This window comes from Lissotriton vulgaris, chromosome 5 (genome assembly GCF_964263255.1).
Source record: "Lissotriton vulgaris chromosome 5, aLisVul1.2, whole genome shotgun sequence".
NCBI lineage: Eukaryota > Metazoa > Chordata > Amphibia > Caudata > Salamandridae > Lissotriton > Lissotriton vulgaris.
The window spans coordinates 1,523,190,844-1,523,215,206 of record NC_141693.1 but is presented as its reverse complement, the minus strand read 5'-3'; positions in this window follow the sequence as shown (position 1 = coordinate 1,523,215,206).

The window sequence follows — 24,363 nt, the reverse complement described above, 5'->3', positions numbered from 1 at the left end:
GGGAAGCGCCCGGTGCGCGCACCAGGTAGCGCACCGGGGAGCGTATAATGAGGGAAAAAGATGACAGAGTTTTTAAAAAAATGAAGTTTTTATTTAGAAATTGGAGGTAGTTCTAAAAAGAACTTTTTTTTCTTCTTTTTGTTGTTTTATATTTTTTTTGTGTTTTTTGAACTTTTTGAACTTTTTTTGGCTTTTCAAAACAGTTTTATATTTTTTTTGTATTTTTTTAGGGGGAGAAACAAAAAAAGGGAATTGAAACTGGCTCAACTGGAGCAAAAAAACAAAAAACCCCCAAAAAATTTTTCTTTTTGGGGCACTTGTGATTATCACCTGCAAGGACGATGAGCTTAACGCTTTTTTCGCCATAGGCGATAAGCTTGCCACATGCAGAACAAGTGATTTTAAAATCAGCAAATCTCGGCTGAATGCAAGGCATCACCTCGGATGTTTCTGGTTCTGATGAGGTGGGTTGGTTTCTTTGGGAGGGGGTCCTTGATGACTGGGGGAGGTTACTGGCCAGTTCCCTGAACTCTGCTCGAGAGTAGTTGTTTGGGTGCTTTCTGGTCATGTGCCGAATCATGGTATAGTTACCAAAAGAATATTTTTTGTTTGGGTTGCCCCGTGAAAGTTCATCATTGCAGATGAGGCAAGTCACCTTGGGCGCATTCACCTTTTTTTGCCCCTCTGGGATTGAAAAAAACTGCCATACAATGTGTGGTTTGGGTTTGTAAGGTGTATTTTCTTCTGGCAGCCATCTTCTTCTCCCCTCCTCCTCTTCCTCTTCCTCCTCCTCCTGTTCTTGACCACCAATATAATTTGGAGCTGGTCCTCTTGGTGGTTGTGGTGGTGGTGGTGGGGCAGATGCACCAGCTGATGCTACTACTGAAGCCATTATTTGGAGCAAAAAAGTAGAGAGAGCAACAAACAGGTCTTCCTCAGTCAAAGGACCAAGTCAGAATAAGGAAAAAAGGTGGGGTCTTTCATCATTTAGAAAAAAAAACTGTCCTGAACCAATGAGAAGTGTTATTTTCAGGTCACAAGACCAGGGGCTTCATCATTATGAAACTAAAACTGTTATGAACCAATGAAAAGTGTTATTTTCTGCTCACATGACCCGACGCGCTTACGCTACGCGCACGGGGGCGCGCAGCGTAAGCGCGTCGGAAGTTTACGTTGTGCGATCGTATTCGCTCGAGTACTTCCGGGTGCGCTTACGCCGTGCGTATCACGCGGTCGCGGCTACGCGATACGTCACGATCATGTTTTCGTTTGCGATATTGGCGCTCACGAGACGCTCCCCGGAGCGCGCCCGGGGGCGCTTTTCAGAAATACGCTTTTCGGGGCGCACTCCGGGGCGCGCTCTGGGAGCGCTCCCCCCAAAAATTAAAAAAAAAAAAATGGGATAATTGTAGGGACAGGTAGCCCTATTCTGAAGTGGTTTGTAAAAAAATTAACTTTATAAAAATATGTATTGTGCTACATTGGGCTTAATATATGTTAGAGCCAAAATGTAGCCCAAATGTAGCCCAAAGTAGCCCAATGTAGCCCAAAGATGGCCACCAGAGACCAAAAATTGTAAATGTAGCCCAAATTTCAACTAGATGTAGCCCAACTGTAGCCCAATGACAGAATGTACCAGAGTGTTAAAAAGAACAACTAGAGTGCTAACAGTCTTATTTATAAAGTGAAACTTATAGTTAGGAATTAGCATTAACAAAACCTATGAAATTCACTGAAAAAACCATAGGTTTCACACCAGTTATAGTTAGGAATTAGCATTTAAAAAACCTATGAAATTCACTGAAAAAACCATAGGTTTCACACCGGTTATAGTTAGGAATTAGCATTTAAAAAACCTATTAAATTCACTGAAAAAACCATAGGTTTCACACCAGTTATAGTTAGCTGGAAATTTTACTGATATAAAACCATTGAAATTCCCACGTTATAGTTAGTCGGACTCACTATAACTTGCGCGTGCAATGCACTGCTGATGACATCACATATTACATCACTCATGACATGGTGAGTGACATCACTCATGACATCACTGATGACACCATCCTTGTGACACAGTGACAGACCTCCTCTCAGTGTAAAGTAACCCTTGAGACACATATTCAAAAATAGAAACTGAAATTTTTAAAAAATGGACATACCTATATCAGTTACAACAAGCAATTCTGTACTTCCACTATCTATATACACATCCACTCATTCACCAACAGTTCTATATAGTCACTCAAACATATACTCACTCATCATATGAAGAGATACACCTATACATCCTGTTACACACCGACATTCATCCAAAAGTTATTCACACACATATTCACACGTGCAAATAAACTATTGAACAACCATTTATTTGAATATAGAGTTATACACACACTTCCACCTTACTTCTATTGAAAATTACACATATTTATTCTCTTAAACAATCACTTATAGAAACACATACTTATTTAAACAGGAACTCTTACAATCTCTTACTCTCACATATACTCACTTATATACATCAATATTCATATATACTAGATTAAAACATATGTAGTTACTGATAAAGACACTAGTGAGACAGTCATTCACTCACTAACAAACACATATAGACACTCATCCACCCATACAGTCCTGTACATATGCTGTCTTCAAAACACATACAAACAAAGAGTCAGTCACTCATGCATCTATGTGCTAAGTAATACCCCCACCAAACCATATAGACACTCAAACTGATACTAATAAAAATATCAAATAACCCATATACATACGCATGTAGCTACTTATCAACACATGTAGCCACTTATACACAATGTGAAACACTAATATATGTATTTAAATATTTAAACATAACTCACTAATATTTATTTTTCAGAAAGACACATATTCACTGGATGGTGTCATCAGTGATGTCATGAGTGATGTCACTCACCATGTCATGAGTGATGTAATATGTGATGTCATCAGCAGTGCATTGCACGCGCAAGTTATAGTGAGTCCGACTAACTATAACGTGGGAATTTCAATGGTTTTATATCAGTAAAATTTCCAGCTAACTATAACTGGTGTGAAACCTATGGTTTTTTCAGTGAATATATATATATATATATTACCACAGCTTCTTCTTCCTACGATTAGTAGACAAAGACACGGCACAGCAGCAGATGATTTCTTCGCGTTTTTTATTTACACACCAAGTGCAAAAAGAAAGTGCATCAAATGGACGGTCTACGCGTTTCGGCTCCTGCCTTCAACTGGACCATAAAGTCCACAGGTCTAGACCTTACTTAAATACAGTGATAAGTGTAAGTACCCTCTACTATTTCCATGGTCATCTAGACCACTAACCCTGCATAGTGGACACATGGCCAGTACATGTTTGTAGTTGTTACACATAGTTATGTACAATTTACGTGAAGTACAAAAGTAACCCTGAACCAACAATTTTAAATAAAGTATTTACAATCAGATCCAGTTCCGTCTATATACAGTAATTCAATGTTGAATTATAATTATTTGTGTGAAGTACTCTCACTGGTCTGTATAAGGAAGACGGGGTGGGGATAGGGACGGGGAGGAGTAATCCCTAGAACACTTTGATATTCATGGATGTTTCATTATCTACATCCTTTGACTAAGTGACAACAAAGGAAAAATAAGAGAAAATAAGGGAAACTAAGGGAAACTAATGCCCGCTGCATTGTATAAACTATAAAGTATAAAATACTATGTGGATCTGTTCTAGACAATGCATAATGTAGTAATTAAGGTCTATGTACAACCTATTATTTACAATTATATACATTTCTTCATCATCCATCACCCTTTGCAGCAGAGCATGATATATGTGAAGTACTCTATCTAACCATGTCCTCTTATTGTTATACTTTTTCAATTGTTTGTTCTTTGATTCTCATCTCCCCCATCATTCTATGTCTTTTATTCAATTTCCACATATATGATCTGATTGAGTTTTCCGGTTCCTAATTACATGATGATTCCAAACATGTACATAGTCCAACATCATTCATTTTAACCATGTGCAAGTTCTCATACAGTTCTAAAATATAGGATTCCACTCTTATGATGTCATTTGTTGTTCCTATACCAATTTTATAAATGTACATGTAATTCGGCGTCCAAGTTATGGCCGAATGGTACCTCTGTTCCCATGCTCAGTATCATTCTCGATTCCAGACGTCTCAGTTGTAGCAACTGATCTCCACCTCGTTCTGGGATTTTACACATCTTGATCCCCGAGTATTTCAAAAGGGTGGGATCGCTTTGATGATATTGAGCAAAATGTGTGGCCATTGGGTAGCAATGGTCCTTGTTTTATATCGCCCTTAGATGTTGCAGTATTCTCAGTTTTAACTTGTTCACTGTGCTCCCAATGTAGTACTTACCACAAGGGCATTGTAGCCTATAAACCACACATTTTGAGTCACAGGTAATATGATCTTGTATAGTTTCTTTTTTGGCCATTTTGTAGTTGGTAATGTTTGATGTTTACTCCATGCTCACAGGCTTTGCATTTGTGGCATTTCCAGAAGCCTGGTGTTGTTAGCCATGTCTGTTTTTTCTCCTCACGCAGTACTAAGTGACTCTGCGTTAATATGTCTCTTAAAGAGGAGGTCTTTCGATATGTTATGCTTGGATTTCTTGTCAGGGTTTCTCTCAAAGTTTTGTCCAGAAGGAGGACTTGCCAATGTTTTTTGTAAGCTTTCTTCATACTTACACTTTGGTTGTCATAGTCCACTATTAATCTGGTTGTTTCATTTCTCTGATCTGGATCTTGCTCCGGGTTTGTTTTTGATCTTTTTATTTTTGGAGTTAATAGCTCCTCTCTCTCTTTCAAATGCATCCGGTTTTGTGCAATAGATATCACTTCCATTGGGTATCCTCTTTCAAGGAATCTAGTACTCATTCTTTCTATTTCCTCAATTAGATCTTCTTCCTCAGAGCAGTTTCTTTTCGCCCTTAGCATTTGACCATAGGGGATACTCCATTTCAGTTTTATGGGGTGTCCACTGTTCGCATGTAGAATGCTATTACATGCAGTCGGTTTTCTGTGGATTTTTGAACAAAGTTTGTTGTTTTTGACGAAAATTTCCACATCTAGGAATATCAGAGAGTGGGAACTAATTGTAGACGTGAATTTTAAGTCGTATTTGTTATTATTGAGAGAACCAATAAAATCCTTCAATGAGTTTTCATTTCCGTCCCATATGACAAAAAGTCGTCAATGAAACAACACCATCGTTTGATTTTTGGCCCCTCAGGATTCTCTCGATCTTTCTGGGTCACGTCACTTTCCCATGCCCCCATAAGAAGGTTTGCATACGTGGGCGCAAATGATGTCCCCATAGCGGTCCCCTGTTTCTGGAGATATGTCCTCCCCAAAAACAGGAAAGCGTTGTGGGTCAAGCAATATCGGAGCATGTCCAGTAACATATTTGAATGTTCCAGAAAATTTGCAGATCGTGCTTTGAGTACTTCTTTCACAGCCTCAATACCGTCCTCATGGCGGATTGAGGTGTAAAGTGATGTAACATCAATTGTTGCCATTTGGTAAGATGGTTTCCATTCACATGTGGTGATTTTATGCAAAAAGTCCATTGTATCTCTCAAGAAGGATGGTAGGCTTGTCACATAGTTCATAAGAAAGATGTCTATAAATCTTGATGTAGACTCCAAAAGGGAACCTATTGAGCTCACAATTGGTCTCCCTGGTGGATGGTCTAGTGACTTGTGAATTTTCGGTAGGAAGTATATGGTTGCCATGATCGGGTTGCTTGTCTTTAAATAACTGTATTCGTCAAAATCTAATAGACCTCTATCTTTCCAGGTTAACAACATAGAGTGGTATTCATTTGTCCATTCTTCCATCAGATTCGTGGTCAGTTTTTCATAATGTTCCTGGATGTTTAACTGTCTATTTGCTTCCTCAATGTAGTTAGAAACATTTTGTATAACGAGGTTGCCCCCCTTATCTGTGGATTTTATGATTATGGACGTGTCATTTTTCAAATCCATCATCGCCTTTTGTTCTTCCAGAGGAAGGTTTTGTTTTCTCATTCGTCCATTCTTTATTGATTTGTCTGAAATTTTTGTTATTTCCTCGACCATAAGTTCTTGAAATAGGTCCACTTTGTTGCCTGGTGGGAGTTGTGGACAGAATTTTGAATTTCTTTTCAATCCACTATTTCCTCCTAGATTTGTGGACAGACCAATGTTTTTACAAAAGTTCATTTCCATCTCTGGAGTAATTGTATTATCCTCCAGGCTGGTAGAGGGGGTCTCTTTAATTGATGCTAGAGTTATCATCGCAGTTAGGTCTTTTTGTACGACAATTGATGTAATTACATTCGTTTTTGAGACATATGTCTTTTTGTTGTTCTGATTTTTCTCAGCGAAATGTTTTTTGAGTTTCACCTTCCTGCAAAATTTATACAGGTCAATGCGTGCGTTGGGTACATTTAAAGTCTTTGTCGGGCAAAAAGAAAGACCTTTATTTAAAAGTTTCAAGTGAGTGTCCGAGAGTTGTTTGTTCGATAAGTTTACCACTATGTTGTTAGACACGGACATTCTCTTCTTTGATGTTACTTTGGCTTTCCTTTTCCTCGCTTTGCTTTTACTTCTTTTTCCACCCCTTCTGGTTTTTGGTTTGTCTGGGGTTTCTTTGGTGGACGTTGTTCCCTTCCCCAAGCATTGGATCTGCCTCTTCCTCTTTGTCGCGTGACCATGTGTGCTAGCTTGATCTCCCCCTGAAAATCCAGTGGTGTTGTATTGGGTTCTCCTTCAACAGAACTCACTTCTGAGCTGTCTATTTCCTCTGTGGGCTCATTGGTTCTATCCATGTTCTTGTCCATTGCGACATGACTTCTTAGGGTGTCATATTTTCGTGCGAATGTGTAAATTTGACCGTTCATATAGTCCAACCTATCTCTGGTGAACTTATTGGCCTTCCTCTTCTCTACCTCCATTTCATGTTTGGCCACCTTCTTTTCCATGTTTTCAATTGCCTCTTTGCTTTCTTCAGATGTTGGAATGTCTGCGAGTTCTGATTCCAGAGCTGTTATCGTGCTCGTGATTTTTTCTAGTTTCCTCTCTGCATGGATGATTAGGGTCCTCATTAATTTATAGGAGCACTCATTTGTATCAGTTTGCCATAATTTTATCAAATCAGTATCCAAGTCGTTCAAGGTTGGCATTATTAGAATCCTCAGACCTCGTGGGACTCTCTTAAATTCAATATATTTTTCCAAAGATGTTTTTTCCCACCATTTATTCACTTCTTGGATTCGCTGATTTTGTAGTTCTCGTATTATATTGGCAAGCGTTCTCTCCTTTGTTTTTTCTCCCCCATCTCTTTTGGCATCAGAGGTTTCCGTGGGTGGATTATCATCATTCAGAAGCTCACTCGCCCTTAACTGGCGATTCCTTGTTTTATCCGCCATGTATACACTATGCAGGGTTGGGTTATTAAATTTCTTCTTGATACACAATTCCAATTTGCTAGGTGTGTATAGTGTTCGTAATTCTATTGAGGACCACCAGCTCCCTTAATCCTAAAGTATGCTGGACCCCAATAAACGCGTCTGTTGCTACCTGTGAAACACACTGTGTTCACTCGGTTTTCCAGAAATGCTGCATGGCCCCTTTAAGGAATGTTCAATCTCGCCGATGACGTACTCTCTCGGCTTCCTTTCTGGGTGATTTGCCAATTCCTCCCGGTTAACTCGGGTTTAGCCAGGCTGTACGTTTTTGAAAGGTGAGCGTTATTTCGTATATTTCAGGATTTATTCTCCTAGTGTCAGTTTTAAACGCTACACATTACGCTGCACCTCGACTTCCCTTGCAGGAGTTTGTTATGCCGACGGGCGACTGCCCCTCACATCACCCGAACGCAGCCTCCGCCGCGCTGCAAAGTTAGGTGAGACAGACACACACCTCGCCGGTTCACTCACCCCTGCTCCGGTCGTCTTCGTACTGTCCCGCTGGTGTTCTCTAGCTGCGAATTTTTCCGCAGCGTTTCTTCACGGGGCCACCCGGCTTAGCAGCAGCGGCGTCGGTCTTTTCTTTTCCAAACCACAGTTTGCTGAATTCCGATCTCCCGATCAATCACGACCGCTTCACCTCGTCTTGGAGTGCCTGTGTTGCGCGTTCCAGCTTACACGCCAAATATTACCACAGCTTCTTCTTCCTACGATTAGTAGACAAAGACACGGCACAGCAGCAGATGATTTCTTCTCGTTTTTTATTTACACACCAAGTGCAAAAAGAAAGTGCATCAAATGGACGGTCTACGCGTTTTGGCTCCTGCCATCAACTGGACCATAGAGTCCACAGGTCTAGACCTTACTTAAATACAGTGATAAGTGTAAGTACCCTCTACTATTTCCATGGTCATCTAGACCACTAACCCTGCATAGTGGACACATGGCCGGTACATGTTTGTAGTTGTTACACATAGTTTATATATATATATATATATATATATATATATATATATATATATATATATATATATATATATATATATATATATATATATATATATATATATATATATATATTACCTACTGGCGGTCGCCAGTAGGTATATATAGTTAGGATTTTTTCTCTATGGGACTTTTGAAAATTCTATGTCTCATAACTTGGGCGTTTGTGGACGGAATCAGCTGAAATTTTCAGGAAAATGGCACATTTTGTTTCTGAGCAGCCCCTGAAAATTTGGGGGGGTTTCGTCAAGGGGGGGCTGAGAAAAAAGGGGGGTCCCAAAACGCGTTTTTCCCATTCATTTTTCCATAGGGCGTTTGGCCTCACTTTTAGCTCGAACTGCTGAATGGATTTGCACAAAACTTGGCAAAATTGTAGGGACTGTTAGCCCGATGTGCCTTTGCTAGGTCTCAATATATGTGCTCCAGTGGATTTTGAGAAATTAACGTTTGAAAAAACAGATATATCTGTGACAGCGTCCCGGGTAGCGCTCCGGTTCGCGAACTTTTCGCGTAATGGAACTCTGCGATGCGAAGCTGATTGGCTCTCTGGTGTCTGTCAACATTCTAAACAGTCCGGAACGGCCGCCATCTTGTCTCTCGGTAGGATCGAGAGACAAGAGGAGGAGAAAAACGAAGGGGGAATTTAATGAAAGGGGGCAAGGTAGACCCTTCTTGATCCCCTAGGAATGATGTGGGGGTTATTAAAGGGTCCCGTGGTGCAAATAAAAAAAATTAGATTTTTTGCGGTAGAAGCGCTTTTCGGTTCGCGAACCGGGTAGCGAACCGGTTCGCGAAACGGGAATTCGCCATTTTGTGTTTCGTTTTAATTAAATTACAAGATGGAGGAAAAACAATGTGAGAAATGGGTATAAGGGGGTACAGGAGACGTATCCTGACCCCCTATGTTTTCTGAGGGTGGCTGAGGATGCTCATATATGTTGATACATGTCTTCCAGCGGCTGCGCGTGAGCGTTTTTTTTTTTTTGCTGCATGACGTCTGTTAACGTTGGATTCGAAGGAAATCAGGAAGTGTTGACCGCCATTTTGTCACTGCGAGTAAATATATTGTTAAAAATAATTGTTATAAATTAATCCGTATTGATAAACATTGTCTGCGCCATCTTGCCTTTTTTCCAATGCCACACTTTTGTCGTGCACGGCAGCCATTTTAGATGCCTTGACCAGACCCACTCTCTGCACGCCGCCGATCCTCAGCATGGCTCCCCACCCTCGCAAGCATCTCCCCCACGCACTGGTCACCCCCGCTCTCTCTCTCATGCATGGGCCATAAACCTCCCCCCATCTGCGCTGCTCTTCCCTGAGAATCACACCCTGTGCCCGCCCGACACCTCCCTTTCACCCTATTCACTACCGCACCCTTTGACACTCTTCTTCCTCTGTGTCTGATTGTCCAGGCCGGTCCCAGGCTATCACCTAGCCCTGTGGATGTAGTTTATGGCCCCAACTGTAAAGAATCACCCCTCTTCAAAGGAGTTACAGTAGATCAAGGCCCCCACCCCATGAGATCCGTCACACCACACGCGTTCCTACTATCTGATAACGATCCTGTATTGTGATTGGGGAGGGGATTCTCACTGTGAGGGTGTGTGGGACCGAGCCTGAAGCGGAAGATTCCAGGGATGCCTTTTTGTACATCAAAGTCTTCACAATTATGTGTCACATTAAAAATATATAGCACTCCAACAAAGTAGTAGGATTATAACACTTTAATAACTTATAAATATATACAACGCTCCAACAAAGTAAACACGTTAAAAAAATTTTTTTTAAACAAAGCAACAATGGGCTGCTGTGAGGTGGCATCAGTAGCGGTCCTTTGTGCGAATAGGCCGAAGGCAGCACAACGCGCTGAGATCCGGACGGCACCCAGGTGATGTCCAGTAAGTTGCCGCACTGGTCTTGGCATCCTACAATGCTGCGCCGAAAAACGGCGTGGGGCGCCCCGGGGGGGAAGCGGCGCGAACGGGCCTCCCCAGGTGGAGGCTCCTCTGCTGCAGTGGGGCGCCCCTTTAGCGTTTCAGTCGCCATTCAGCTGTTTACCGCCCGCTATTGCTGCACTGTACCTCATCCACCCTTCAGCTGTTTACCGCCCGCTCTTGCGGCTACAGCGTCTCGCCCACCATCCAGTTGAGTTGCGCCCGCTCTTGCGGCTACAGCGTCTCGCCCACCATCCAGTTGAATTGCGCCCACTCTTGCGGTGCAGCGATAGGCGGCTTCCACAGGACTCTTAAAATGGCGTCCGGCTCTTCGGATTTGAGCCTGGTCCACTAAAATGGCCCTGGGACACATTTGAACTCGGACATTTGCCTGCTAGGGCTTGGGCCCCATTCTCGAAAGCGTCCCCTCAGCCTTGAAGATTCTACAAAAGTCATCGGGGCCCCCGACTCCCGCAGGCTTCCGGTGGGGAGCGGCTGCCATGATTGCTTGCGGAATGGCTACGACGGAGCTACGAGATGGTGGTGCTCTCATGCTGACGCCAGCTTCAGTCTGAAACATCCAGAAACACTGTAGACTATCAATTTGATGACTTCCGGTGGAGCCCCAACGTGACCCGGTAGGGAAGAACTTGCCCTCTCCTCTTTTGACTGATGGTTCTTGTTGCCTGTCCCCTCTGTTGCCATCTAACGGAACCTTTTTGGATTGCCGAGTGAGGAAAAAAAAGGTGGGGCTTTCATCGTTTGGGAAAAAAAAATGTTTCAATCCAATGAAAAGTGTTATTTTTAGGTCATATGATGAATCATTTCATCATTAGGAAACCAAAAGTAAAATGAACCAATGAAAAGTTTTATAAACAAGTCACATGACCTGTTATGCGGCTTTGGGCTATAAAAAGCCTACAAAATCCGTTGGCCTGTGAGGCGGCGTCAGTAGCGGACCGATGTGCGAATAGGCCAAAGGCAGCACAACGCGCCGAGATCCGGATGGCACCGAGGTGGTGTCCAGCAAGTTGCCGCACTGGTGTGGCCATCCTACAATGCTGCGCCGAAAGACGGCGTGGGGTGCCCGGGGGGGGGGAGGCGGCGCAAATGGGCCTCTCCCGCCTCCCCAGGTAGAGGCACCTCATCTGCAGTGGGGCGCCCCTTAGCGTTTCCCTCGCCGTCCAGCTGAGTTCCGCCCGCTCTTGCGGCACAGTGCCTCACCCCCCATCCAGCTGAGTTTCGCCCGCTCTTGCGGTACAGCGTCTCGCCCGCCATCCAGCTGAGTTCCGCCCGCTCTTGCGGTACAGTGACTCACCCACCATCCAGCTGAATTGCGCCCACTCTTGCGGTGCAGCGATAGCCGGCTGTAACAGGACTCTCAAAAGGTGGCCGGCTCTTTGGATTTGGGCCTGGTCCACTAAAATGGCCCTGGGACACCTTGGAACTCGGACCCTTGCCTGCTAGGGCATGGGCCCCATTCACGAAAGCGTCCCCTCTTTTGACTGATTGTTCTTGTTGCCTATCTCTTCTGTTGTCATTTAACGGAACCTTTTTGGACTGCCAAAAGGGGTTCTGGTCCGACCGCTGGTTGGTGGAGACATTTTGACTATATCCTGGACCTGCCCGGCCTTGCCCAAAATGGCGCCGGTATAAATGGGACTCGCAACTCCTTGTTGTGTACTGGTTGCCCAGCCTTGATATCACGAGATACGTATGCAGTTTTGAAGCACATGGCGGGCGGGGACGAGTACTGATTGAACATTTGGACATCCCTATTGATATTAAGTTCTGATGTGTTATTGATTACTGTACTATTGAAAGTTCAAATTAACGTCACCCATGGTACTTGCCCGCAAATGTATATCTAGATAATTTTATTGTAACTGGCCCTGTCGTACTTTAATTATAAAATGTACGTCCGCCGATTCCGCAACTGTTAGACACCTTAGTTCTTGCAACCTAATGGGTCGCCCGTTACGTTCTTCTACAGTGTAAATGTCCCCTCATCATATACGATTCCAGTTTGCTCCGTGGCCGGCCCACGTGGTTATAGGCTCGTATTTTTGTACTGACATTTTCACAATAAAGGTTTTTAAAACAAAACATGGTAGTAGTACCTAGATTGGTAAAGTTTTGAATAATAGCCACTGTTTTTGAATCAGTAAAAGGCAAGTGAAATAAAGCAGCCCGATTACATGACGGTTAAAAGGTATAATACGCAGGAACGCAGTAAAGATAAATGGTCAAGGGCTGTTGTGTTTTCCACTCCTGCAACATAAAGTGATCGATAAGAATCCGATATTCATGCCTATCAGCGACTAAGACAGCAGGCCGAGCCTCTTTTGTTCAACGGCTCCCTCATGGGACGAAAAAACGCCCTTTTTCTCGAAATAGGAATATTTTACTTGCAGGACAGTTGTAAATTTCCCGGGAAAAAACATTAGCCTGGAACATTGTTAGTGATAAACTGTAAATGCATCTGGGTCCTTTGCTTTACAAGTCAGAGTGAGAAAAAAAAAGGTGGGGCTTTCATCATTTGGGAAAAAAAAATGTTCAAAAGCAATGAAAAGTGTTATTTTTAGGTCATATGACCAAGCCTTTCATTATTAGAATAACAAAAGTAAAATGAACCAATGAAAAGTTTTATTAACAAGTCACATGACCTGTTATGCTTACGTTACGCGCTGCGCGCCGCGCTCTGGATCGTTTCCGGGAAGCTGCGCCTCGCACACGGAGCACTTCCGGGTGCGCTAACGCGGCGCGTCATATGACACATTACGCAACAACGCAGGTCCAGAATATAGTCAAAATGTCTCCACCAACCAGCGGTCGGAACACAACCCCTTTCAGCAGTCCAAAAAGTTCTGTTAAATGACAACAGAAGGGACAGGCAACAAGAACCATCAGTCAAAGATGGAGGGCAAGTTCTTCTCTACCGGGTCACGTTGGGGCTCCACCGGAACTGATCGAATTGGTAGTCTACAGTGTTTCTGGATGTTTCAGACTGAAGCTGGCATCAGCATGAGAGCACCACCATCTCGTGGCTACGTCGTGGCCATTCCGTGAGCAATCATGGCAGTCGCTCCCCACCGGAAGTCTACGGGAGTCGGGGGTCCCGGTGACTGTTGTAGAATCTTCAAGGCTGAGGGGACTCTTTTGGGAATGGGGCCCATGCCCTAGCAGTCAAGCGTCCGAGTTCCACGGTTGCCCAGAGCCATCTTTGCAGGCCAGGCCCAAGTCTGTGGAGCCGACCGCCATTTCGTGAGCTCCGTAGCAGCCGCCTGTCACTGTACCGCAAGATTGGGTGCAATTCCATTGGATGGCGGGAGAGACGTTGTAATAGCAAGAGCAGGCGCAATTCAGCTGGCCGAGCGAGGCACTGTGTCGCAAGAGCGGGCGCAAGTCAGCTGGTCGAGTGAAGCGCTGGGGTGTAGCTGAGAAACCTCCACCTGGGGAGGTGGGGGAGGCTCGTTCGCGCCGCTTCTCCCTTCTACTGCACCCCACGCCGTCTCCTGGCGCAGGTATATGTGATGGTCGGACCAGGGCACCGCAGGACGTATCTTCAGGTCAAACGGATTGTGGGACAAGGTGTGGAGCAGGCGCAATTATCTCGGGGGCCTCCGTCAAGCGGTTCAGGGAGGCACCGCATCACATTGTTTTCCAATGCAGACAGGTCCACAAACAGCCCCCATTTACTTTGAGAATAGTGAAGCTGCAGCAGGTGCAAATAAGCTTCAGACAGTGTTACAAGCGCTGCTCGGAACCCTCAACTATGGCACCCAACATCCAGGATTTATGCCATTTGTGCAAGGCAGTGACATCGAAGCATCTCAGGGACTAAGCAACATACCATATCCAGAGTCCTTCCCACAACCTCTGCCTTCCTTCTTACCTAGTTATTGTTCTTTCACTCCCACTCCAGGCTTTTAGTCTGTGGATGGAAAACCATGAATCTACACTCACCTATGAAAATCTTACTATTGATGGTTGATTTTGAGCCCAAAATACAAAGGCTTGTTTGGATCGATGTTGCAGCAGGCTGCCATGTAAATAGATATTTAATAAAACGTTTTACCCTGTTACTTGTTGATTTTGAGCCCCAAATACAAAGTCTTGTTTGGATCGATGTTGCAGCAGGCTGCCATGTAAATAGTTATTTAATAAAACGTTTTACCCTGTTACTTTGCTGGTGTGTTGTATATATTTATAATATTTGCATAGTGTTTGTCGTTATTTTGGGTGGGGTGGGCGGCGGAGCCGAGCTGTCTTGCAGCCATCATGGCGTCGAGCTCAGTTCCTCTCACTAGTTTCGTATTTGTCATGAGGGGTTGTTCATAATGTTTCTATTTTAGCGAGGTCAAAAAGAGATCCCATTAGTGGCCTACTGATTTTCCTTGATTCCTTTTATTTTTTTAACGATTTTTCACTATCTGCAAAGACTAAACAGAGTATTGCGACTCTGTGCTTGTTTGTAAATAGAGAATGAACCAAAGAGAACCAATTCCAAAACAATCAATGCTAGGATAACAATCAATCAAATGGAGAGGGAAGCAGGCACGACGGATTACAACGGGGGCAAAGGCCTGTGTTACCTACCCTTCACTATCTGCAAAGAGAGAATACTCTTAAAAGAAAAGAGGAGGGGGGGGGGCAGCGTTCAAAGCACATCAGCGTGCATAAATACGAAAATGTTTTTACCTACCACGTACTTGACATTTTACAGCTTTTGATATTTGCTATTAAAAAACCATTGAAATTCACTGAAAAAACCATAGGTTATAGACCATATATAGTTAGGAATTAGCATTTACAAAACCTTGAAAATTCACTGAAAAAACCATGGGTTATAGACCATATATAGTTAGGAATTAGCATTTACAAAACCTTATTTTACTCACACAAAACCATTGAAATTTCATATATAGTTAGTTGCACTAACTATATATCGCGCACCCGCAATCCACTGCTGATCATGTCACATATTACATCATTCATGACATGATCAGTGACATCACTGATGACATCACTGATGACATCACTGCTGACATCTCAAATGACATCACTGATGACATCACTGATGACATCTCATTTGACATTACTGATCACATCACTGATGACATCATTAATGTGATAATACGGTGAACCTCTTCAGACTCTAATATAATCTTAGATACACTCAGAGTAAATAGACACTCACAGACTGTCACTCATCCATGGAGTTACTCACACACCTAGTCAGTCATGCAAAGAATCAATCACACTTCCATTTCCTCAACTATACAGTTATACACACCTTACTTATTCAAACATATACTAACACATATTTACTCTCTTATACAATCCCTGATACAAGTTCACAATGATCCATACAGTCACTCACAAATTCACTGGCTCTTATGCACAGTTATTTATATATGTCAACTCTCACATGTACTGTGTTTTACATATGTACTTACTTTGACAAGTAGCACTGAGATATCCATTCACTCACCACTACACTCATGCACACAGTCAACCGCCCATACAGCTGTTTCCACATGCACTTTTGAACCCATACATCTAGTGAATCAACTGCTCACACATCTATGCACAGAGTCATACACCTCCCAGCCACCCACACACACACTCAGTCTCCCATACAAATACTTGGGCAACCAATCAATAACCCATATACTTAATCATAAAGCTACTGATCAACATATGCAGCAGTTTACAGAACAACAGACATAATGATGCACAAATCATGTCATGAATGATGTAATATGTGACATGATCAGCAGTGGATTGCGGGTGCGCGATATATAGTTAGTGCAACTAACTATATATGAAATTTCAATGGTTTTGTGTGAGTAAAATAAGGTTTTGTAAATGCTAATTCCTAACTATATATGGTCTATAACCCATGTTTTTTTCAGTGAATTTTCAAGGTTTTGTAAATGCTAATTCCTAACTATGTAGGGTCTATAACCTATGGTTTTTTCAGTGAATATATCTATATATATATATATATATATATATATATATTCTTTTAAGCAAAAGAAGGTACGTATAGATGTATCATGCTAACATAATATAGGTCAGATACTCCTTATGCATGGAAAATCTATTTTTTTATCCCTCAATGGAAGGCAAGAAACAAGAAAGAAGAAAAGGAAGAAAAAACAAAAAGGCAGATGGAAAGAGAAGAGCTAAAGAAAAAGGAAAAACGAATGAAAGAAAGAAAAGGCAAAAGAGAAAGAAGACAAGAAATTAAGAAGAAAAAAAGGAGATAAAGAAAAAAAGACAGGGTTGGCAAGATTGAAAGAGCACACTGATTAGCTTATATTCAGAGTTCATGTGAGGTGATTTGAAATAGCAGCAATCAGATATCCAAGGCCACTGAAAGGAATTTAAAACAACATTAGCAGGAGATGGGATCTGATAAAGCTGGAATGTGCTTAGGGTTTACATCAAACACTTCCTGCTATCACATCAGGCTCTAAACACTATGACACCACTAAAGTCATTATAAATTAAAAACCAAAGTACTTGCACTGAAAGGAACTACTTTGTGTGTTGATGTTCTACTTGTGAAAGACAAAATGCAGTTACTCAGAGCAAAGTTAACCAGTGGCTGAAGTAGGCTGACCCATTGCCCCCACACTGTATGCTGTAGTGGGAGAAGCAACATGTAAATGACACAACAGCAGAGCAATGGATGAAGAAATGTGTCTGAAAGCCCCTTAACACCTTGAATGCTACAGCAATTCCCGCTCGGTGCTGAAGTCTTCAGATTTCCTTTGTTTATGACGAGCTCAGCTCGTCATAAGCACACGACCAGTGTACTGCTCGTCATGAGCAGGGAAGGGGTTAAGAAAGTATATTATGTATATAATTTTAGTAAAATCAAAAGGTCCATGAACGCGAGCGCAGTTTCCTGGGCAATCAGTTCCAAGAGTATGTTGTTGTCAAGTTCAACGAACATGGGGGCGAGCCAATCCGTTAACTGGTCTGGACAGATGTGCTCCATCCATGCCATTTCACTAATCCGCAACACAGCCCAATAGGGGAGCGCCTTGATGTGGTCACTGCACACAAGGACATGTGCAATCTCCCATGCACAACTGCCAGCACATACGCCAAATATCAAGGCATCCCATGCACGGGTATCACGGTTACACTCCTGGTTGTGGGCCAACAGGGGGCACACACACAAGTCATAATCCAGTTCAGCTACCGTTGTGTTGGATAGGCAGACATCCATGGGCCACTCGAATGTGCATGATTGACAGTGGAACCAGGGCTGGAGGCAGGTGACATACGCAAGACGGAAGCTGTTAGACCTGGCACCTTGGCGTGAGTTTCCCTTCCACTTTTTGCTGATGTGCCTCCGATGTTTTACTGGTTTTCCGATACTCAGGGCACTGCGCCACGGCCGACCCGTGCCGCAGTGCAAGTGCTCCCTACTGCAAATTGTACATGGGATTGGTATCCATGATTGGTTCATTGGATTTACTGTTAGTCCCTAGTAAAGTGCACTAGGAGTGCCGGGGCTTGTAGATGCCAATACTGCTAGTGGGCCTGCAGCGCTGGTTGCGCCACCCACCGAAGCAGCCGTAAAGATGTGTCTGGGGACTGCCACCGCAGAACCCGCGTGCAGTCTCGTACTGTCACGCTAGCTGGGCAAGTGCACCCACTTGCCAGCCCCTGAACCTTCCCTTGACTACATATTAGTCACCCCTATGGTAGGCCTGCGGGCAGGGTGCATTGTAGGTGTAAGGTAGGACAAGCCCTGATGTGTGTGGCCTGTCCTAGTAGTGACTTACAACTAAAATCGTATTTCACTATTGAAGGCTACCTGCTTCCATTAGGCCAGACTGAGCTGCTGGAATTATTACACCCTATAATCCCAGCAGGCTCAAGGAGCATGGTAGCGAGTCGTGTTTAGTATGCCTGAACTCAGGATGATAAAATATTTCTTGTAGACAAGTTTATTTTAGTATCCTGTGTTTGCAAATGCTACTTTTAGAAAGTTAGCATTTGCTTGCCTAAACCATTTCAGCCCGCCTCTTCTGGTATGTGTATCTGACTGTCTGGATTTGTGAGTGACAGGGCGGGAGGATGACAGGTGGTGAATGCGCAGATTACACCTTAGTGGGAGGTAGGAGTGGCTCTTGACTCCAGATCTTGCTGTGCTCTGCCACCACAGCGCTGGCTCCACCCTCCTGGGGAGCGACTGATGACTCAGCCGACACCTGGCCAAGGAAGGGCGAAGCCCCATCAACAAGGTACTCTGGCTGCCCCTGTCCGCACAATGCTGGCTCCACCTCCTGTGGGGCGTCTGATGCGCCTGCCCCTCACACTGAAAGCAGAGGCCGGATTACGCCACCCGAGTACTCAAGGACTGAAAGTGGCTATGCAAAGGCCCCCCTGGCCTACGAGAACAAAAGAAATACCATATAAAAGAAGGAGCCCTGCTCCTAGTAAATTAGATCCAGTTTGGGCTACAGAAGGAACTCTGCCCGACGAGATGGACCGGGAAGGACAAGGAAGAGTGCTGGCTCTTGCCTGTGTCTGGTGCCTTGCTGCCGAAGGAGAGGAAGAAGGAAAGACTACAAGAAGACTTTTGCTTTGAGAAACTTTGTGCCGAACTCTGTTGAGAGATCTCCAAGGGCTTGCTGTGAACTTGCCCCCTGACCAGCGCCCCAGGACCAGTGGGCGCTACATCCTGAGGAAAGCGACTGTGTGTGCTGCTTATCGCTGCAGTACCGACGGAGGAATCTCCTCCAAGGCAACGACATCCACCTGACCACCGTGACCGGGGCCCAAAGCAACAGCGAGAGCAACGTGAGGTCCAGCCGCCGCTGGCCCGAACACCGTGACCTCAACTGCACCGGGAGCCCGAGAGCAAAGTGAAGGAGGACCTGTCCGGTCCGAGCTCCCGAGTTGACTGCGCCACGAGCAGCCAATCCACTTGTAAAGACGGACAGTCGCCCTGTGAGAATCCCCCTGGTCGGTATCCTGCCCGACAGCTCAGCTGTGAGCGCACAGTTGCAACCGGCACTTGGCTGGGTACGTCCTGCACTTGAGGACCGTACTGCCACTTGCCGCCACCACACGGCCGCTGCCCCAGGGTCGGAGCGAACGACGAGGAAAGGACCCTGCCGCCACAGAGCACCGCTGCCCCGGATGACCCGTGACCTGCCGGCTGGGAGCCGCAACGAACAGCAACCCCGGAAAGGCAACGCGACGTGGGACAGCTCCCCTGGAAGCCGCCCGCTCCACAAGAAATTCGAAAGGTACTGTGCTGTATCCTCCCGGTGCGAGCGACCTGCAACCTGAGCTCGCACCGTGCCCTCTGCTCCGAACGCGAGCCGCCTCTGAAACCGAGGCTCGCACTGCTCCTGGCCCTCGAGGCCCACGCAGAGAGCGCATTGAGGCGCTACGAGACACTGAACCTTGTCGAACCTGGGCAGAAGGCCCAAAAGAACACTTATTGCCGAAAGAGAACTGTGGCAACCTGAACTTAAGTAACCTGGAACCGTATTGAAAGTTTGATAACTGTATCTACAAACCTGCTTGAAACTTATATAAAGAGATATATATTTTCACAAATACAGTTTGGTGTCATTTTGTGGTGGGTTGGTTGTGACGGTATAATCTTGCAAATGTTTAACCCTATGTGCCCCAGAGATTAGCCTAAGACTGCTTAAGCCACACTACCTAGAGGGTAAGCAGAGGTTGTCTTGACGGTAGCCCTCAGCCCTGACGAGGAAGAGGAGAGTCCCTGCTTGTCGCTAGTGTTGCACTGCGCCAACTAGATACTCCCCCTTCCTACAGAAGCTCAGACGGTAACTGATGCCAAAACTGCCAGTGGCAGTGCTCCCAACAAATGCAGCATACGTGCATGGTACAGCTCAACGTGACACGGGTTGTGCATGTGCCTGGGCTGTCCTGCTACTGCGTTGGTAGATCTCGTAGAACCAGCACTCTTCTGACCTGTGGCAGTTATGTGGATGATATGCTACAGCTCGGAGCAATGAGTCGTATGTGTGTGCAACGTTTGGACGTATGGGTTGTTGTGTATGTAAGTGTCAAGGGCATCCCATGCAGGAATACCTCAAGCAGGGACTTCTGTGTATGGTGTGTGGATATGTTGGTCTTTCATTAGCGCAGTTCATGGTGTGGGAGTTGTCATCATCTGTTATGGCATCTCTCTCATGGGGTGCCAGACGCATTCAAGACCACGGTCGGAGGTGCAGATGTCCTATCGAGACAAAAGAGCTTTCATCCCTAATGTTAGTCTAACTAATGCTTGCATTTTGGAAATTTGATGTGGCTTTCGCCCTGCAATTGAGGCCAGGCTTTATACTTATGGTGCACCAAAAGAGATACACACATGACAGTTGGCATGTATGAGCCAAGAGCCCGATTGGCCTTGTGCTCTTTGTACAATCTCTCTCTTTCTCTTTCTCCCTCTCTCCCTCTCTCTCTCTGTATCTCTTTCTCCCTCCCTCTCTCCCCCTCTCTCCCTCTCTCTCTCTCCCTCTTTCTCTCTCCCTCTCCCTCTCTTTCTCTCCCTCTCTCTTTCTCTCTCTCTCTCTCTCTCTCCTTCCCTCTCCCTCTCTCTCTCTCTTTCTCTCTCTCTCTGTCTTTCTCTCTCTCTCTCTGTCCTTTGATGAGCGCATGACACACCTTCTTATCTTGAATTTTGTCTTGCAGGCTGTGACTTACAGAATGTCCAGGGAAGACCCGCCATGACTCTTCCAAATAGTTGTTTTGAGTTAAATTTGAGTGTGATAATTTGCTTGTAATTTCAATGATGAATGAATGATTCTCCTTTTTCTAAACACACATGAATGTTGATTGTAATTGTGCGATATCAGGCGAATTGTTTTGTTCTTGATTTCGTAAAGTTGATGTGAAATATCTTTGTCCGGGGAGAGGGAGGTGTCTTGGGGGGGTGGGCCGGGGGTAGGGCCGGGGGGGTGTCCTGGGGGTGGTGGCAGTGGTTGTTGTGGATCTCTTGGGTGTTCGAGCTGCATGATCAGTAGCTCCATGGCATCTGTTGTTCTTCAGGTGTGGCTTTGGGCTGGGCTTCCTTTTACGGTGCAGGCTGTCATCAGATTTGACACCAGGTAAGAGTAGGTGTTAAATCCCTGCTGCTAACTATCCTTATTGCATGTTATGTGATCTGGCTGGTCGTTAAGAATGTTGTGAAGTGGTGTTGTCGCGGCTTTTTGCGCGAGAACGCCTACTCTGCATACTCTGCATATCATTAGCGTTAGTTGCCGGTGTCATCTGTGGTGATGTTTTTTTGCGGCTGCTATCGCAGGAAAACTGGTGATATCGGCTGTTGGCACCAGCTTGTTAATTGTTCAATAAATGTATCACCACTTTGGCTGAGATAAAGTGCAGATAACTCAGCGATAAATCCTTGAGAATATGACCCAGAATATTTACTATTTTCATTCAAGTGTGCTAATTTTTTTATACCATGTATCCTTTCGGCTCACATATTATTTTCACTTGCAAATGTCTTTTCTTGTGCTTAGAGTTTAATTTTACGCTCTAGAATTATAAATGCTTGATCTCGAACTCTTACAATGAGAATACTATATTACTGTGAAGCCCTCTGATACCCACATGCATCATGTTCGCACTATTTTAAACTCTGAATAAATAAATAAATAGGAGTGCATAGTACGGGTGCATGATGAGGAGGGTAGGCTTGGTAAGTTGTTGGCATGGCTCATTAGACCTGAATCCAGGGGGACGCCCATCACCCAGATCTGTTTGGGAGACAATACACTGGTCTATACCCCTAGTGAGCTTATTATGACAATCCAGGTATAATATGAATTCTGATATGGAGGACAGGAACCATTAGACAAGCATGGGTTAGCGACCTTTCTAGATAAGATTCCTTTGCAGCTGCTAGGGCAGACGGCTAGGGAGGAGTTAGGTTCCATCACTGTCCAAGAAATTAAAGCTGCCATTAAAGATATGGCCAATGGGCAAACTCCAGGATCTGATGACGTGGCGGCAGAATGGTATTCGGCATTTGCAAGGACTTTTGTATCCCGGTTAGACTCCTGGTCGTTGCGTAGAGGTTCACTACCTAAATCCACCACGGAGGCAATAGTGATTTCCCTCCCTAAGGCTAAGGTCCAGAATGCCCATGTCACTGCATTCCACCCCTTATACAAGGTAAATATGCATTTTAAGGTTCTTAGGGCCCGATGTAGGTGTCCATTTACCGGCCGGTAACGGCCGAATTCGTCCGTTACCGACCGGTAAATGGGTTTTCAGATGTAGGGGGCCTATATTTTACCGATTCTGTAAATTTACCGAATCGGTAAATATACAGAATCGGTAAAATACCGAATCGGTATATTTACCGATTCGGTAAATCCACATGTAGGTGGCACTCCTAAGAGTGCCACAGGCCCTTAAGAATCGGTATTTTACCACCCAATCCTATTGGGTGGTAAAATACCGAATTCAGGTGTGCATGCACATCTGTGCATGCACACCTGTGCAATGTGACACACAGACATGCCGTTAGGGCATGTCTGTGTGCCACATGGCACACATGCCTGTATTTGGGGTGCTAGAGGGTGTCAAAAGTGACACCCCTGCACCCTTTCTGAAATCGGTATTTACTGAATCGGTAAATACCGATTCGGTAATACACATTGATTACTATGTGCTTCAATGCCCATTGGAATCAATGGCATTACCGAATCGGTATTTACAGAATTGGTAAATACAGAATCTTAATGATTCGGTATTTACCGATTCTGTATTACCTACACCCCCCCCCTCTATTTTACCACTTCTTAAATACCGATTCGGTATCATTCGGTATTTAAGAAGAGGTAAATTTTACTTACCTACATCGGGCCCTTAGTAAAGTCCTGGCCTTCCGCCATCTACCATACATACAAAAGGCTGGTGCATGGTGGTAAGACTAGATTTATCCGAGAAAGAAGAACATCACTGAACCGCCGTAGACTATACCATGTCTTGAACCACCCGAACCAGGGCTGGACCGGCTATAGCGGGCACCAGGCGTTTTCTCGCTGGGCCGGATTTTGACCCACAGGGGCTGGTTTTGTGACTGAGGGCCAGTTTTGCAGGAGTGCTGGAATATCGGCCCCTTGTAACAAAAGCAGTAGTGGTGCTTGACACTACCACCCCCCCAACCACCCCCCCAACCACCACCGCAGGCGCTTCTCAGTAGCACCCACCACCACCCCACTCCGCCGGTCAAGCGGAATTGCCAGGGCTGGTTTCTGTTCCTATTCCAGCTATGTCCTGGAAGTACAAACACACCCACATGCTGCTATCATGTCGATTGACCTAGAGAAGGCATTCAACTCGGTCAGATGAGATTAAATGTACAAAGTAATGCTCCGTATGCAATAGGGTGAACAATGGGTGAAATAAATCAGATTACTATACAAATCCCCCACCACACTGGTTAAGACGGTCCAAAATATCTCCGCTAATTCTCCGCACAATATAGCCTCTACAGAGGCACAAGATAGGGATGCCCTTTGTCACCCCTCTTGTTTGCTCTCGCCATAGAACTATTAGCTGAGCTGTTTCGGCAAGAGGGCATAGGTTATGGCACAGAAGTAGACGATAAGGAGCATATTATATTGTTGTATGCAGACAACCTCCTACTTTATCTGGGGGATGCCTCGGCTCGTCGCATCATGCCATGGTCATACTAGAGGAATTTGCACTATGTTCGGGTCAAATTAAGGCCAAAACATGTTTGTTCTCAATAGTGGAGGGCGGTGGATGACCGGACCGCTTGCCAGGGTGTCCCATTCCGGCAGTCGCTGAAATTGCCCATCATGACACGTATCTCTTTATTAAAAATGGTTTTACCAACCTGCCAGTCAGAATACAGGTCCTGGTTTAGACAG